The sequence below is a fragment of the Scyliorhinus torazame genome, chromosome 8 (genome assembly GCF_047496885.1).
Source record: "Scyliorhinus torazame isolate Kashiwa2021f chromosome 8, sScyTor2.1, whole genome shotgun sequence".
NCBI lineage: Eukaryota > Metazoa > Chordata > Chondrichthyes > Carcharhiniformes > Scyliorhinidae > Scyliorhinus > Scyliorhinus torazame.
The window spans coordinates 133244709-133259008 of record NC_092714.1 but is presented as its reverse complement, the minus strand read 5'-3'; the positions used below and the strand labels follow the sequence as shown (position 1 = coordinate 133259008).

Genomic DNA, 14300 nt, shown 5'->3' with positions numbered 1-14300 from the left:
TCCTGTCATGTATCTTTTCTGATTTCTTTAATCCCTTGAGGAAGATCAATTTTCATTCTGTAAAATTTCCTGTTGAAGGATAATTTAAGCAAACACTCCCAAGGTACTACTTTAACCTCCAAACCCATACATTATCTCCTGTGCCAGATGGTCATGTTATCATTTTGGTGCATATTCAGGGTTGTGCATGCCTGTAGCCAGCTTTTCTGGTACAATAGAGACGCATTAAACCTCCTGGAAAGTTTCCCAACGGCAACATCTGAATTTTGAGGCAGTTCATCCCTTTGTTGAAAGGCCAGCCCAGCCTCCACATCTCCACAACCCAGTCCTCCGGTTCTCTCAAGATACCATTACCCTCATGCCAATTTTGGGGGAATTAAAAAAAAAAGAAAACTTGCCTCCCAAGACTATATTCGAGTTGTGATGCTGCCACGGGTTGAATTGCCTGGTCCCAGTCCCTGTCTCGTATCGGGTGAGAAACTAGGAGTTTACTAGCCCTAGGAGTCTTCACGCGCGAGGAAAAAAGTTGGAAAGGAAGCAAAAGAATTTTTATTGGAAGAAATAAAAATAAATCCTGGCCTGTGGCTCCAAACTCTCTAACAGAACAGCAATTCAAGGGCTTTTTATATTGGATTCTTTCTCTTGTTTACTTTTGAGAAACTACTGTAGTACACGGAGTGTTGGAATGTTTGATTCTTTTAGAGGGGGGGTGGGGTTAAGGGGTATGCCCACTGTTAGAGGAATGTGGAATTTTGAACAAACCTCGTTAGCCACCAGCATTAAAATCTCCTGAGGTGTGTTAGCACAAAGTGAAATGTGACTGGAATGTTCCATTTCCCTTTCTCCCCTCCCCCACCCCTCCAATGTTTGTGCCAGTGGGTACCTGTGCGGTTTTGCAACCATCCCAAACACCCCCACCCCCAACTATTACCACAGGAGGAGCACATATCAGTGTGGTTGCTGTGGAAAAGAGTACATCATCATTCATTGCATTGACAGATATGTTCAGGATTGCTGACATTAGGCCAGGTCCAGTGGGTGGGGGGCTGTATGCCTGAATAATGACGTGCTATAGATTCTGAAGCATTAGCCCATTGCCAGACATACATTGATATATACTTTTTCAGAAAATGCTTCAAAATGGGCTCCCTGACTGCATTATAGATTGAACCATTGGGTTCTGCCAACAGCAACCCTTGAGTCGAGCAGAGAAGATTGAGAGTGACCTGATTAAGTCGTTAAAAATGTTAAAAGGAGCTGTTCAGCTACATATTGAGAAATTATTTCCTCAGGTGGGGGTGTCCAGTGCAAGATGGTAAATCTTAAAATTAGAACCAGCTGTTCAGGAGTAAAATCAGGAAACATTTTCTCACCCGAAAAGTAGTGGAAGTTTGGAATTCCTCTAAGGTTATGGGTACCGGGGATGAGCTGACATTTACATGGGTGGGTTTTCCTTAGATATCATGGAATCATAGAATCCCTCCAGTGCAGAAGGAGGCCATTCAGCCCATTGAGTTTGCACTGACCCTCTGAATGAGTACCCTACCTAGGCATGAGTCAGCCCCCCCCCCCAATGCTGTAACCCCACCTAACTGTTGGACATTAAGAGGCAATTTATCCATCTTTGCACTATGAGAGGAAACCGGAACATCTGGAGGAAACACATGCAGACACGGGAAGAAAGTGCAAACACCACACAGCCACTCAAGGCTGGAATTGAACCCGAGTCCCTGGCACTGTGAGGCAGCAGTGCTAACCACTGCCCAAATGGTGTCGAGAGATATGGAGCAAAGGCAGATAAGTGGAGTACAGGCATCGATCGGCTATGACCTAATCGGATTGTAGAACAGGGCTGAAGGGGCTGAATGGCTGCCGCCTCTCCTAATTGCCCTTGATGTCCCTTCTAATCTCTTGCATGCAGCCGCACCTTTGAATACTTACATGACTGAACTGTCAATTGACGGAATGAGGAGTATTTAACCCCACTCCAGAGCACACCGTTCAAGCTGACAGAGGTCTTCCAGATGTGATGTTAATTTGAGGTCCATCCGCCCATGCAAGTGGATGTAATAGACCCCATGGCCCTATTTGAACAGCAGGGGGCTTGCCCTGATTCCCAGCCCAATTTTAACCTTTATCCAATGCTTCAAACACATTATCTAGCCACGGGCAATATCACTACTTGTGGGATCTTGCTGTGTACAAATTGGCTGCCGCATTTCCTATACATTGACGTCAGAGAAGGAGATAATAGAACACGATGCCTGTCCAACTTAAACACACAGATATTAATTCGGAGAAATGTAGCTCGAGCATTGTTATTCCCCATCCCTCATTTAGGATTGCCAATCCTGCAGAATATGCCTGGAGTCTCCAGGAACTGAAGATCAATCCCCAGAACGCTGCTGTGTGAAATCCTGGAGGAAAAACCTCAGGACATTAAAAAAGATGACTTTTTGTCATTCTCTTTGAACATTTCTCTTTGCCAGATATGAAAATATTGAAAAGAGGGAGGGATAAAAAGGCTGATGACTGACGGTCAAGCATCATCTAATTCGGTCATGAGTCTCGTTGCTTTCCAATTGGCGTAGGAAGTGTGTGCGTCACAAGGATAGATGGGTTGGCCGACTAATGGCTGGAGCATTAGGGGTCAAGTCATGTGGTGCAATTTCCTGGGCTACATTTAAAAAATATATATTTATTTGAAATGTTCATAAAAAAACATACAAAGGAACAAGCCAAAGTTACACAATAAACACACAAAAACAAAACACACCTATAAACTTAATCCCCCACGCCCCAACTGCCGTTTACATTTTTTTTTTAGAGACCCATTATTTTTTTTCTCCAATTTAGCATGGCCAATGCATCTAAACCGCACATCTTTGGGTTGGGGGAGGTGAAACCCACGCAGACGTGGGGAGAATGTGCAAACTCCACACGGACAGTGACCCAGGGCCGGGATTCGAACCCGGGTCCTCAGCGCTGCAGGCAGCAGTGCTAACTACTGTACCACGTGCTGCCCTTCAAGACTAAACTAAACTCCTTAACAACTGATGGTAACTAGCTCTTTAAAAAAGGAACCACAGGCTGCCATCTTAGGTAGAACTCTGCTACCAACCCCTAATGGTGTACTTGACCTTCTCCAAAAGAGCCACATGAGGTCACCCAACCAAGCCGAGGCACTGGGCGGAGTTGGAGACCTCCACCCAGGCAGAACCCGTCTCCGGGCTATTAATGAGGCAAAGGCAAGGACAGCCTCCTTCACCTCCGTCAGGAACACTGGCGAATCTGACATCCAGAAAATGGAACCCGTGGATGTGGCTCCAAATCAGTGTTGACTATCTCTGACATGGTGTTGACGAAAGAGACAAAAGCTTACTAACCTGGGACAAGACCAGAACATTGAGTGTGGTTAGTCGGCCCCGAGAACAACACTTTCACTTGTCCTCCAGCCCAGAGAAAAATCCACTTTAGTCAGATGCATCCTGTGCACCACCTTGAACTGGATCAGACTAAGCTGAGTACATGAGGACGTGGAGTTTTTAAAAATAACTTTGGAGTACCCAATTCTTTTTTTTCCAATTAAGGAACAATTTAGCGTGGTCAATCCACCTACCCAGCTCATCTTTGAGTTGTGGGGGTGACACCCATGCAGACAAGAGGAGAATATGCAAACTCCACACGGACAGTTAGCAGAGCAGCTCCCACCTAGAGTGAAGAAAAAGTATTTTTTTAAAAACGGCGGCACAGTGGTGCACTGGTTGGCACTGCTGCCTCAAGGCACCGAGGACCTGTGTTCGATCCCGGCCCCGGGTCACTGTCCAAATTTTCACAGTAACTTCATTGCACAGCCCCACAACCCAAAGATATTTACGGTAGGTGGATTGGCTGCACTAAATTAACCCTTAAAATTGGACACTTTAACTTTAAACAAAAATAAAGTATCAAAACTCCTTAAAATATTGTACCCCAACAGGGAGCCATATAGTTTCATAACACTGAGAACAGAACCCCACACAAAACTGAACCCCAAACCTACGCCTAAACTGGATAAAAATTCAACCCCAACAAGAACAGGAAACTGCAAACATGAAAATGGAACCCCAACAATTCAACATATCCATCCCCAATACCCAAAAAGCTCTGGGTAAATATATTTCAAAGTGAAAGGTGGCAAATCACGAGTTGGGGACTGCTGGCACATTGCCTTTAAGGCAATTGGATCAAATGTTCTTTGCTGAAATGTAATTGGATAGAAATGATTGTCTCTGAGCTCCCCTCTAGGTCGCACACCATCCCGAATGGGCATGTCTCCCGTCTGTCGTGTTATTCACCCTGGGGTAACATGGACTGCAACACGATGCAGTTAAATGATCACGCATACACCAAACGTAGGCGTTGGTTCAATAAGATTTATTGAACTTCAATAACGAGGCACACAGCTGCCTGTGGGTTGACTCTCTACTACTCTAAGTAAACTGACATTAACTATCTAGACCAGGCTAGCTCTGATCCACGTGTAGAAGGTGTTGAATGATTTGTACACCCTGACTGTCACTACAGTTGTCACCAGTGGAAAGAGGTAGAGTGCTGATGCCTCGTGTGTTTTATAGTTGGAAACCCCCCTCTGGGTGTTCTGTCTGGTGATTGGTCGTGTTCTGTTCTGTATGTTGATTGGCTCACCTGGGTGTCTATCACTGCCTGCTTTTACCTCATGATGTGCATGGGTGCATATTATGACACCATGGACGGTCAAAATCCGAGAACTGCGTCCATTACAGCACTGTGGGTGGGAGTACGCTGGCTGCTGTAGGGATTGTCCCACCACGTCTCCAGGATAAGTGGTGATATACAATGAATGCTGCTCTTCGACAGCAAAACAGATTATTTGACCTGTGGGCAGCACGGTAGCACAGTGGTTAGCACTATAGCTCCACAGCACCAGGATCCCAGGTTCAATTCCCGGCTTGGGTCACTGTCTGTGCGGAGTCTGCACGTTCTCCCCGTGTCTGCGTGGGTTTCCTCCGGGTGCTCCGGTTTCCTCCCACAAGCCCCAAAAGACGTGCAATTAGATAATTAGGACATTCTAAATTCTCCCTCTGTGTACCCGAACAGGCGCCGGAATGTAGCGACTAGGGGCTTTTCATAGGAACTTCATTGCAGTGTTAATGTAAGCCTATTTGTGACAATCAAGATTATTAAAAAATGTAGCACAGTGCTGATTGTGGGAACTTGCTTTGAGGATATTGGTAACTGTACTTCCTATATTCCAACTTAAAAAAATACTCAACTGACTGTACAGCACTTTGGGACATCTTGAGATTATAAAAGGTGCTATACAAATGTAAGACTTTTGTTTTGCGTATGATGCAATATTCTGCCTTGAGAAATGGATTTCAAAGTGAGGATATATGCAGCATATTGTGCATGAAACAAAATATCCATACCTATATTTTTTACAGAGAATCCAGTGAGTAATTTTAGTGGGGGGGGGGTGAGCTTTCTAATTAATAAAAGGCGGTTGATACATTAGACTGGGAATTTTGTGGGGGGGATGATTTAATGTCGTAGACAGACTAATTGCGCTATTTTCAGAGAGTGTACGTGGGAGCGAAGGCGGGACTGTGATTACTTGTCTGTACGTGAGTCAGTGCCGTGAGTTTATATTTGTGTGGCCAGGTGGAGAGACACTGGGACTGGCAGCTGGAGGCAGATGCACCCTCAACCTTTCACAAAGAGGGTAATAGAAATCGCGAACTTCCTTTCTCCAAGAGGCAGTGGATGCTGAAAGAATCCAAACTTTTCAGACTCCTACTGATCGCTCTTTGTTATGGAAAAGATTTCAAGGGATTTGCTGGATAAATGGATTTGAGGTACAAAAGAAATAGAATGAAGCCATTTGGCCCCTCAAGCCTGCTCCATTATTCAATAACATCATGCTTAATTTGATTGTGGCCTCAACTCCATTTTCCCCATACAACCCTTGTCGATCACAAATATCGGGACCCCTCCTTGGATATAATCAATGATCCAGCCGCCATAGCTCTCTGGGTAGAGAATCCCAACGGTGAATTATCCTCTTGAGAGAAGAAATTCTTCCTCATCTCTGGCTTGAATGAAGACCCCTTACTCTGGAACTGTGGCCCCCCAGTTCTAGATTCCCCCCCCACTAGGGGAGACATTCTCTCAGCATCGACCCTGTCTAGCCCCCACAGAATTTCGCACCTTTCCATAAGATTGCCTCTCATTCTCCTAAATTCCAATGAGTATAGGCCCAAACTGTCCAACAGTTCCTCATCTGACAAGCCCTTCATCCCAGAAATCAGCCTCGTGAACCATTTCTGAACTCAGCCTGTGTTCCCTGTTGGAAGATAGTGTCAAGGCTGGTAATCCCACCAGCTCTTTAGGTACACCTTGGCTGTGATCTAATTACATAGGAGGTGGAGTCCACATAAAGACCATTCAGCCCATCTGGTCTGTTTTGCTGTTTGTGCTCCACACTTCACCTAAGTTTACTTTTATTGTTTTCTCCCTTGTGTTTATCCAGTATCCCCCGCACGGTATCCAAGCTATTTGCTTTATCCACTCAATGTGGCAGAAAGTGCTGTGTTCTAAGTACTCATTAAATAGCGACACAGGGTGGAGGGGTTAAATGGTCCAGTCCTTTACCTCTTAGAGAGCAATGCATCAGAACTTGCTTCAAGCAAAGTTTACTCACAATGTCAGAATCTAGTTCATAAGAGCCGTGGAAATGATGGACAAGGTTCACGATAAGAATGGCTCTCGGGATGAGGGATTTCAGTTACATATAAATGGTAGAAGTTGGGATTGCTTTCCTTCGAGATGGGAAAGTCACAAGGAGATTTGATAAGTGTTCAAAATCACCAGGGTTCTGGACAGAGTCGACGGGGAGAAACTGTTCCCATTGGTGGTAGCATGGATAACCCGAGGAAATCAGTTTTTAAAAAATAAATTTGAAGTGCCCAATTCCTTTTTTTCCAAAATATGCGGCACTTTAGCGTGGCCAATCCACCTACTCTGCACATCTTTAGGTTGTGGGGGTGAGACCCACGCAGACACGGGGAGAATGTGAAAGCTTCACACGGACAGTGACCCAGGGCCGGGATCGAACCCGGCTCCTTGACGCCGTAAGGCAGCAGTGCTAAGCACTGCGCCACCGTGCCACCCAGAGGAAACCAGTTTAAGGCAGGCAGTAAAAGAACCAAAGGTGATGTGGGAAACACGTTATTATGCAGTGAGTGGTTAGGATCTGGAATGCACTATCTGAGGGTGTGGTGGATGCAGGTTCAATCCTGAGTTTCTAAAGAGAATTGGATAAGCCCCGGAAGGAAGAGAATTTGCAGAGCTCTGGGGAAAGGACCGATCACTGGGAAAAGCTAAACTGCTCTTACGGAGCAATAGACACAGTGTGCTGAATGGTATTCTTCTGTGATGTAACCATTCTTTTATTTTGTTGTAAATTTAGAGTACGCAATTCTTTTTTCCAATTAAGGGGCAATTTAATGTGGCCAATTCACCTATTCGGCACATCTTTTTGGGTTGTGAGTGTGCAACCCACACAGATACAGGGAGAATGTGCAAATTCGATACGGACAGTGACCCGGAGTGGGATCGAATCCGGGTCCTTGGCACCGTGAGGCAGCAGTGCTAACCACTGCGCCACCGTGCTTGATGTAACCATTCTATGATTCTGTAATTCACTGGAATTAAAAATTGGTGCAGCTGCTTGACTGAAATGTGAATAAATTCCTTCCCACTGTCCTCTTCATAAATATTTATTCCTGGCTCCGTTCGTTCTTGATTTATCGGATTGCTATCAACTTTCTGTTGCTTTGTCCAAGTTGTCATTGTTAATGGGTAACCCACAGCAGTGTGATCCAAAGGCTCTCACCCCTTCACTGGCACAGTTTCCAATAGGGCTTAGTGATCCGGAGATGTAACCCTGGATGATATTCTTCCACCAGTCCTCTGATCCGGAGATGTTAAAGCAAATTCAGCCCTGACCCAAATCATTGAACTCCGCAAAAGGCTGGGGATCAAACCCTTCAGTCCAAGTGAGTCTGTATTACACAGTTACCTGTCAGGCATGGCTTGGTGGGTACTACTCTTGCCTCAGAATCAGTAGTTTGTGTCTTCAATTGTCTCTCCAGGGGTTCAGCATGTGATCTAGGCAAACAATTGAGTGCAGAGCTGAGGGAGATTTACACTGTTGGAGATGACATTTTTCAGATTACCTCTTCGTGCTCTCCCAGTAAAATATCCCATTGCACTATTTGCACTAAAAGTGCAGGGGTGTTCTGGTAATCATGGCCTGTGGAAGCAGTTGAGTCGGAAACATTAGGGACCTCCAATCGGCTATTGGATAGGCACATAGATTACGGTAGAATGTTGGGGTGTATATTAATTTGTTCTTAATCTAGGACAAAAGTTCGGCACAACATCGTGGGCCGAAGGGCCTGTTCTGTGCTGTATTTTTCTATGTTCTATGGTCATTATTATATTGTGGGAGCTGACTGTGCGCAAATTGGCCATCACATTTCCCACATCACAACTGTGATTCCCTTTCCAATAGTAGTTAATGGGCGATAATGAGCTTTGGGATGTCCTGAGGTCATGAAAGGTGCTGCAACAAGCTCTTTTCCTCATTCAGCCATCAGGAGATCAGGTAGGTTTCTCTCAAATGATGCATGACCTTGTGGAGTTTTAGTCCTGAACTGTGGTATCAGACAGGATTTGAGTTACTGGCGAAGCTGGGATTTAACTGGCTCACATTGTTGGCCAGGGGAGAATCAGCAAAGTTTATTAGCCCTCTCTCCAGCCGCCTGGACTTGAATGGCTGTTGATTTAATGTTTCTGTGGTAAATGAGTTTTCTGTATGAGGGAGCAGAGTTGTTTCTTATACAAATAGGTTTTGCATGTAATGTGTTCACTCTGTTGAAGTCTGGGTGCCCAGAATGAGAGTGCGTGCAACACACTTTCTGTTAGATAATAATCTTTATTGTCACAAGTAGGCTTACATTAACACTGCAATGAAGTTACTGTGAAAAGCCCCTAGTCGCCACATTCCGGCACGTATTCAGGTACACGGAGGAAGAATTAAGAATGTCAAAATTACCTAACAGCACGTCTTTCAGGACTTGTGGGAGGAAACCGGAGCACCCGGAAGCAACCCAAGCAGATATGGGAAGAACGTGCAGACTCCACACACTGACCCAAGTCGGGAATCGAACCTGGGACCCTGGCACTGTGAAGCAGCAGTGCTAACCAGTGTGCTACCGTGCTGCCCATGCTTAACCTTTTTTTTTCTCTATAAATTGTTCAAATTTGTAGAAAAGCCAACAAAGTATACTTTCTTGGAATGGGAGAGATTAGCATTTATGTCGTGCTTTGAGATATCAGAAGGTACTTCACAATTGAGTACTGGTGAAGGTAGTCACTATTATGATGTTGCGACTGTTGCTCTTCTTAGCCTTAGTTTTATTACCTCTGATTATGTCACCTTTGCTCACGAGTCGCCAGTTATCTTTCTGATACCGCCACGTGGTTCAAGCTCGAGTTATGATTAATAAGTCAGCACACCGCTTAGTAAGATTGAAATCAACGGTCATTTATTACATACAACAATTAATGCTTACACAATAATCCTACTATCTGTATCGAAACCTACCACTACTGGCCAATACTTAACTTTAGGAAGGGCCCACCAGGTCAGGGAAACGAATGGCTTATCGAATCAGATGTGGCCCGCGGGATTCAAAAGGCTGATACGGGTCGATGGCTAGGAGTCTTTATCGGGTAGCGATCGCTGGAGTCAAACTTACAGTTTCTGGTCGATGTTCTTGCGAAGGTCGCGAGCAGGAGAAGAAGGGAGAGAGAGCGAGATCTGAGCTTGGCTCACTTTATAGGGCCCAGGGGCTTCCCGCCTCTCGGGGCGGCCCTTGACCCTGAGTCCCAACTGATTGGACTTGTTCCCAATCACTGGGTTTGATATGCTCCAATAATGGGGCGATTCCTCGATTGGGGGGGGTGGTCGTTCACCTGTCTTTGTTTCGGCCACTACAGGCGCCGACAGGTCTGGCCCGCCATTCAATTGCTAATATGTTGCAATTGTTCCCGGGGATAGCTGATTAAACTGCAGATGTCTGGGTTGATGTGCTGCTAATAGTCTTGAGTATCGATCTGGGCCGACTTCCCCAGAGCCGAATATGATATTCTGTCTGCAGCTGTCCGTTTGTGTCCTGTTGGCTGCTTTTCCCATCAGCCTTTTCGGTTAGCCATTTTAAATCGGGTTTTGGCCAAATTAATAGGGAATCAGCCATTTTAGGTGGCTCCACTACCTTGACGTACATTTGAAGTGAAGTCATTGTCATAATAGAGAAAATGTGACTCAATTTACTCACAGTAAGCTCTCACAATCAGCATTGAAATAATTGATCAGATAATCACATTTTATGGATGTTGATGAGGACTAAATGTGAGCCAATACACTGGGGATAACTCTGTTGCTCTTACTCAAATAGTGCCGTGGAAACTTGCATGCCAACCTCGGTGGGTAAATGGGGGCGTCATTTTATGTCGCATGCGAAAGACAGCACCTCTGACAGTGCAGGACTCCCTCAGTGCTGCATGGAATATGTGCTGAAATTTCTGGAGCGGGACTTGCACTTCCAACCTTCTGACCCTGTGGCGAGAGTGCTACCAATGAAGTCAAGACTGGAAATTCAATAAAAATTTTGTACAATGCACTGTTCCCATTCCCTTGGCCGGAGAGTCCAGAACTTGGGACAATAGTTACAGGATAAGGGGTTGGGCTCAGTTGTTGAGAATATTCAAGGCTGAGATCAATAGATGTTTGGGCACAAAATGGATTTGGGGATCAGATGGGTTTGTGGACTTGCTCCTATTGAATGGCGCAGTTGCATTGAATGTCTCTGGAGCCGAACTTCAACCCACAGCCCTTCTGACTCAGGTAAGTGAGCGAGTGAATGAGTCATGGCTGATAACTATTTTGTCTGGTTTGAGATTCACTGGGTTTGGGTGTCTGGGCGACCCTGCGGAAGACGTGGAACAAAGCCAAAAACACAGCAACTCATCAACTCATTTAATTTGATTGTTTGAATTTGCCATGCACAAAATGCCACATTTGCTGATATAACAATTTCTACCACCTCCTGTTCACATAAAGGTGGTAAAATAGGGTTGAAGTACAGCGCAGACACAAACCGATTGAATGACAGGAGAGGCTTGAGGAGCTAAATGGCATACTCCCATGTATGATGGTGAGTAGGGGCAGGTAACCTGGAGATATCAGAACTGAGCCTAGTCCCGTCCTCCACATTAACACTCACTGGATAATTTCCCGTGCAGACTACTAGTCACACTCTGCTCCAGTCCTATCCCAGCAATATTGACTATAGCACTGACTCCACCCTCCTTTTAAATATAAATTTCAAGTGCCCAATTTTTTCCCACCAATTAATAGGCAATTTAGCGTGGCCAATCCAGCTATTCGTCACATCTTTGGGTTGTGGGGGTGAGACCCACACAGACGGGGAGAACGTGCAAACACCACATGGATAGTAACCCAGGGCCGGAATTGAACCTGCTTCCTCAGCGCCGTGAGGCAGCAGTGCTCAACATTAAAAAATATATATTTTTATTCTCCTTTTTCACTTTTTCTAGCACAGTAAGAAGTCTTACAACACCAGGTTAAAGTCCAACAGGTTTGTTTCGATGTCACTAGCTTTCGGAGCGCTGCTCCTTCCTCAGGTGAATGAAGAGGTTTGTTCCAGAAACACATATATAGACAAATTCAAAGATGCCAAACAATGCTTGGAATGCGACCATTAGCAGGTGATTAAATCTTTACAGATCCAGAGATGGGGTGACCCCAGGTTAAAGAGGTGTGAATTGCATCAAGCCAGGACAGTTGGTAGGATTTCGCAGGCCAGATGGTGGGGGATGAATGTAATGCGACATGAATCCCAGGTCCCGGTTGAGGCCGCACTCATGTGTGCGGAACTTGGCTATAAGTTTCTGCTCGGCGATTCTGCGTTGTCGCGCGTCCTGAAGGCCGCCTTGGAGAACACTTACCCGGAGATCAGAGGCTGAATGCCCTTGACTGCTGAAGTGAACATTCCTGCCTGGTGATTGTTGCGCGATGTCCGTTCATTCGTTGTCGCAGCGTCTGCATGGTCTCGCCAATGTACCACGCTTCGGGACATCCTTTCCTGCAGCGTATGAGGTAGACAACGTTGGCCGAGTCGCACGAGTATGTACCGCGTACCTGGTGGGTGGTGTTCTCACGTGTAATAGTGGTATCCATGTCGATGATCTGGCACGTCTTGCAGAGATTGCCATGGCAGGGTTGTGTGGTGTCGTGGTCACTGTTCTGAAGACTGGGTAGTTTGCTGCTTTTTCTAGCAGCAGTGCTAAACATTGTACCACCATGCCGCCCAGGGATGGGCAATACAATTGCTGGTCTAGCCAGTGTCACTCGCATCTCATGAACGAATAAAGAGACAATTTTGCTGAAAGTGAATCTCATGGACACTAATTGTGTCCCCGACCTCTCTCCAGCTGCTCTCTCACTCGTTTAACACCCACTACCTCCCATTGACTTATTTTCATGACTCGGAGGATTTAACGTCAATTAAAAACTCTAATGAATAATATGCGACAAAGTGAATCTTCCTGCTGATTGCTTTTGACGGGCTTAAGCCATACATTTTTGACTGTCAGTGTAAGGGCTGGTTACCTTCCTGTTTCAGTGGATTGACTTGGCTTTGTTTCATTCAGTTCCTATTCATACAATGTGTCCCAGGTGTGAATGGGACAAGTTCCCTTTCAAGTGGAATTTCTTTGCTGATCCACTGATTACATTGATCTGGCAGAGGTCTGGTCTCTGCAGAGTAGCCAGGCTTATCCATCGGCCTGCCTCTGATGGATAGCAAGCTGGGAGAGGGGTGGGGGGGGGGATTCTCTCTCCACTGTGCTGCATTCCACATTTGTGAATTTTAATGAAGTGATTGTTTAGAGACTCGGTTGCCATGGCAATGTGTTCAGTTGTGAGCAGGGTGTCCAGCGATTGGGTCCCTGCTGACATGACATCATTGCATTTCTGGTCGTCTGTCCTCTGGCAGGAAATATGCAAGTTGAACACCAGCTAAATAGAAAGGCTGGTGAAAACTTTGCCGGAAAACTTCTTTTTTAAAAGACCATACTTGTGTTCTTTCAGGTGTGGGTTATCAGTGCTTCCACCAAGCAACAGCATTGAGCTTTCCCAAGTCATGGATAGCGTTGCTAGGTGCAGATTGGAAATCCCACTGTCTGCCTCCGCTCCAGCCCACCACTGAGGCAGTCAAGGAGCTATGTCCACAACCAACCTCTGAGGTAATGACATTGGAAGTAAGGTCAGGAAAGCACACAGCAAGTCGGGCAGTACCTTTGGAAAGAGAAGCAGATGCTTCAGATTGTTGATCTTTTATCCGAACACTGACTTTAAGTGTGTTATTGGGGGTGGGGCGGCCTGACTACATCACCTTGGGCTGGCTTTGAACACAGCTCCCAGGGATTGACGGCCATTGTCTAACCAGGATTCTCACTTTACAATAGTGCAACATTTCAAAATGACTTCATTGGCTGAATTGTGCTTTGGAGTGTCTGGGTAATGGTAAAAGACACTATATGGGTGGCACTGTGGCTTCACAGCGCCAGGGTTCCGGATTTGATTCCCAGCTTGAGCCACTGTCTGTGCGAAGTCTGCACGTTCTCTCCATGTCTGCGTGAGTTTTGTCCGGATGCTCCGGTTTCCCCTCACAAGTCCCGAAAGACTTGCAGTTACGTGAATTGGACATTCTGAATTCTCCCTCTGTGTACCCGAACAGGCGCCTGAGTGTGGTGACTGGGGGCTTTTCACAGTAACTTCATTGCAGTGACACTAATAAAGATAATAATAATTATTATTATTATGAATGCAAGTCTTCCTTTCTTTAACTCACTACACTGGCCTGTGCCCTCCTGCAAAGGTTTGAATGAACACAACCTTAAAAAAAACAACTGCAAAACCGCATGCAAAACCTGTCGCTGGCTAATGTAGAGATTTTCTTCTGGCATCCACCACCATGTCGAGAACCAAATGGGTTTTCAGATGGAGAAACCTGGTCTCAAGATGGACCAGTGAAGGGAATCCTCTTCCGAGACTGGGCCCTGTAACCCAGACTGACACTGATAATAGAGTACTTGAGGGAGTGCTGCACTGTCAGAGGAGCCACCTT

The 14300-nt window shown here is 45.7% G+C and overlaps 1 protein-coding gene across 2 annotated transcripts in view; it reads left to right on the top strand.

The window, feature by feature from the left end:
* Positions 1-14300, top strand: part of shroom2a (shroom family member 2a) — a 373192-nt gene that overhangs the window by 27215 nt on the left and 331677 nt on the right. The window lies entirely within an intron of this gene.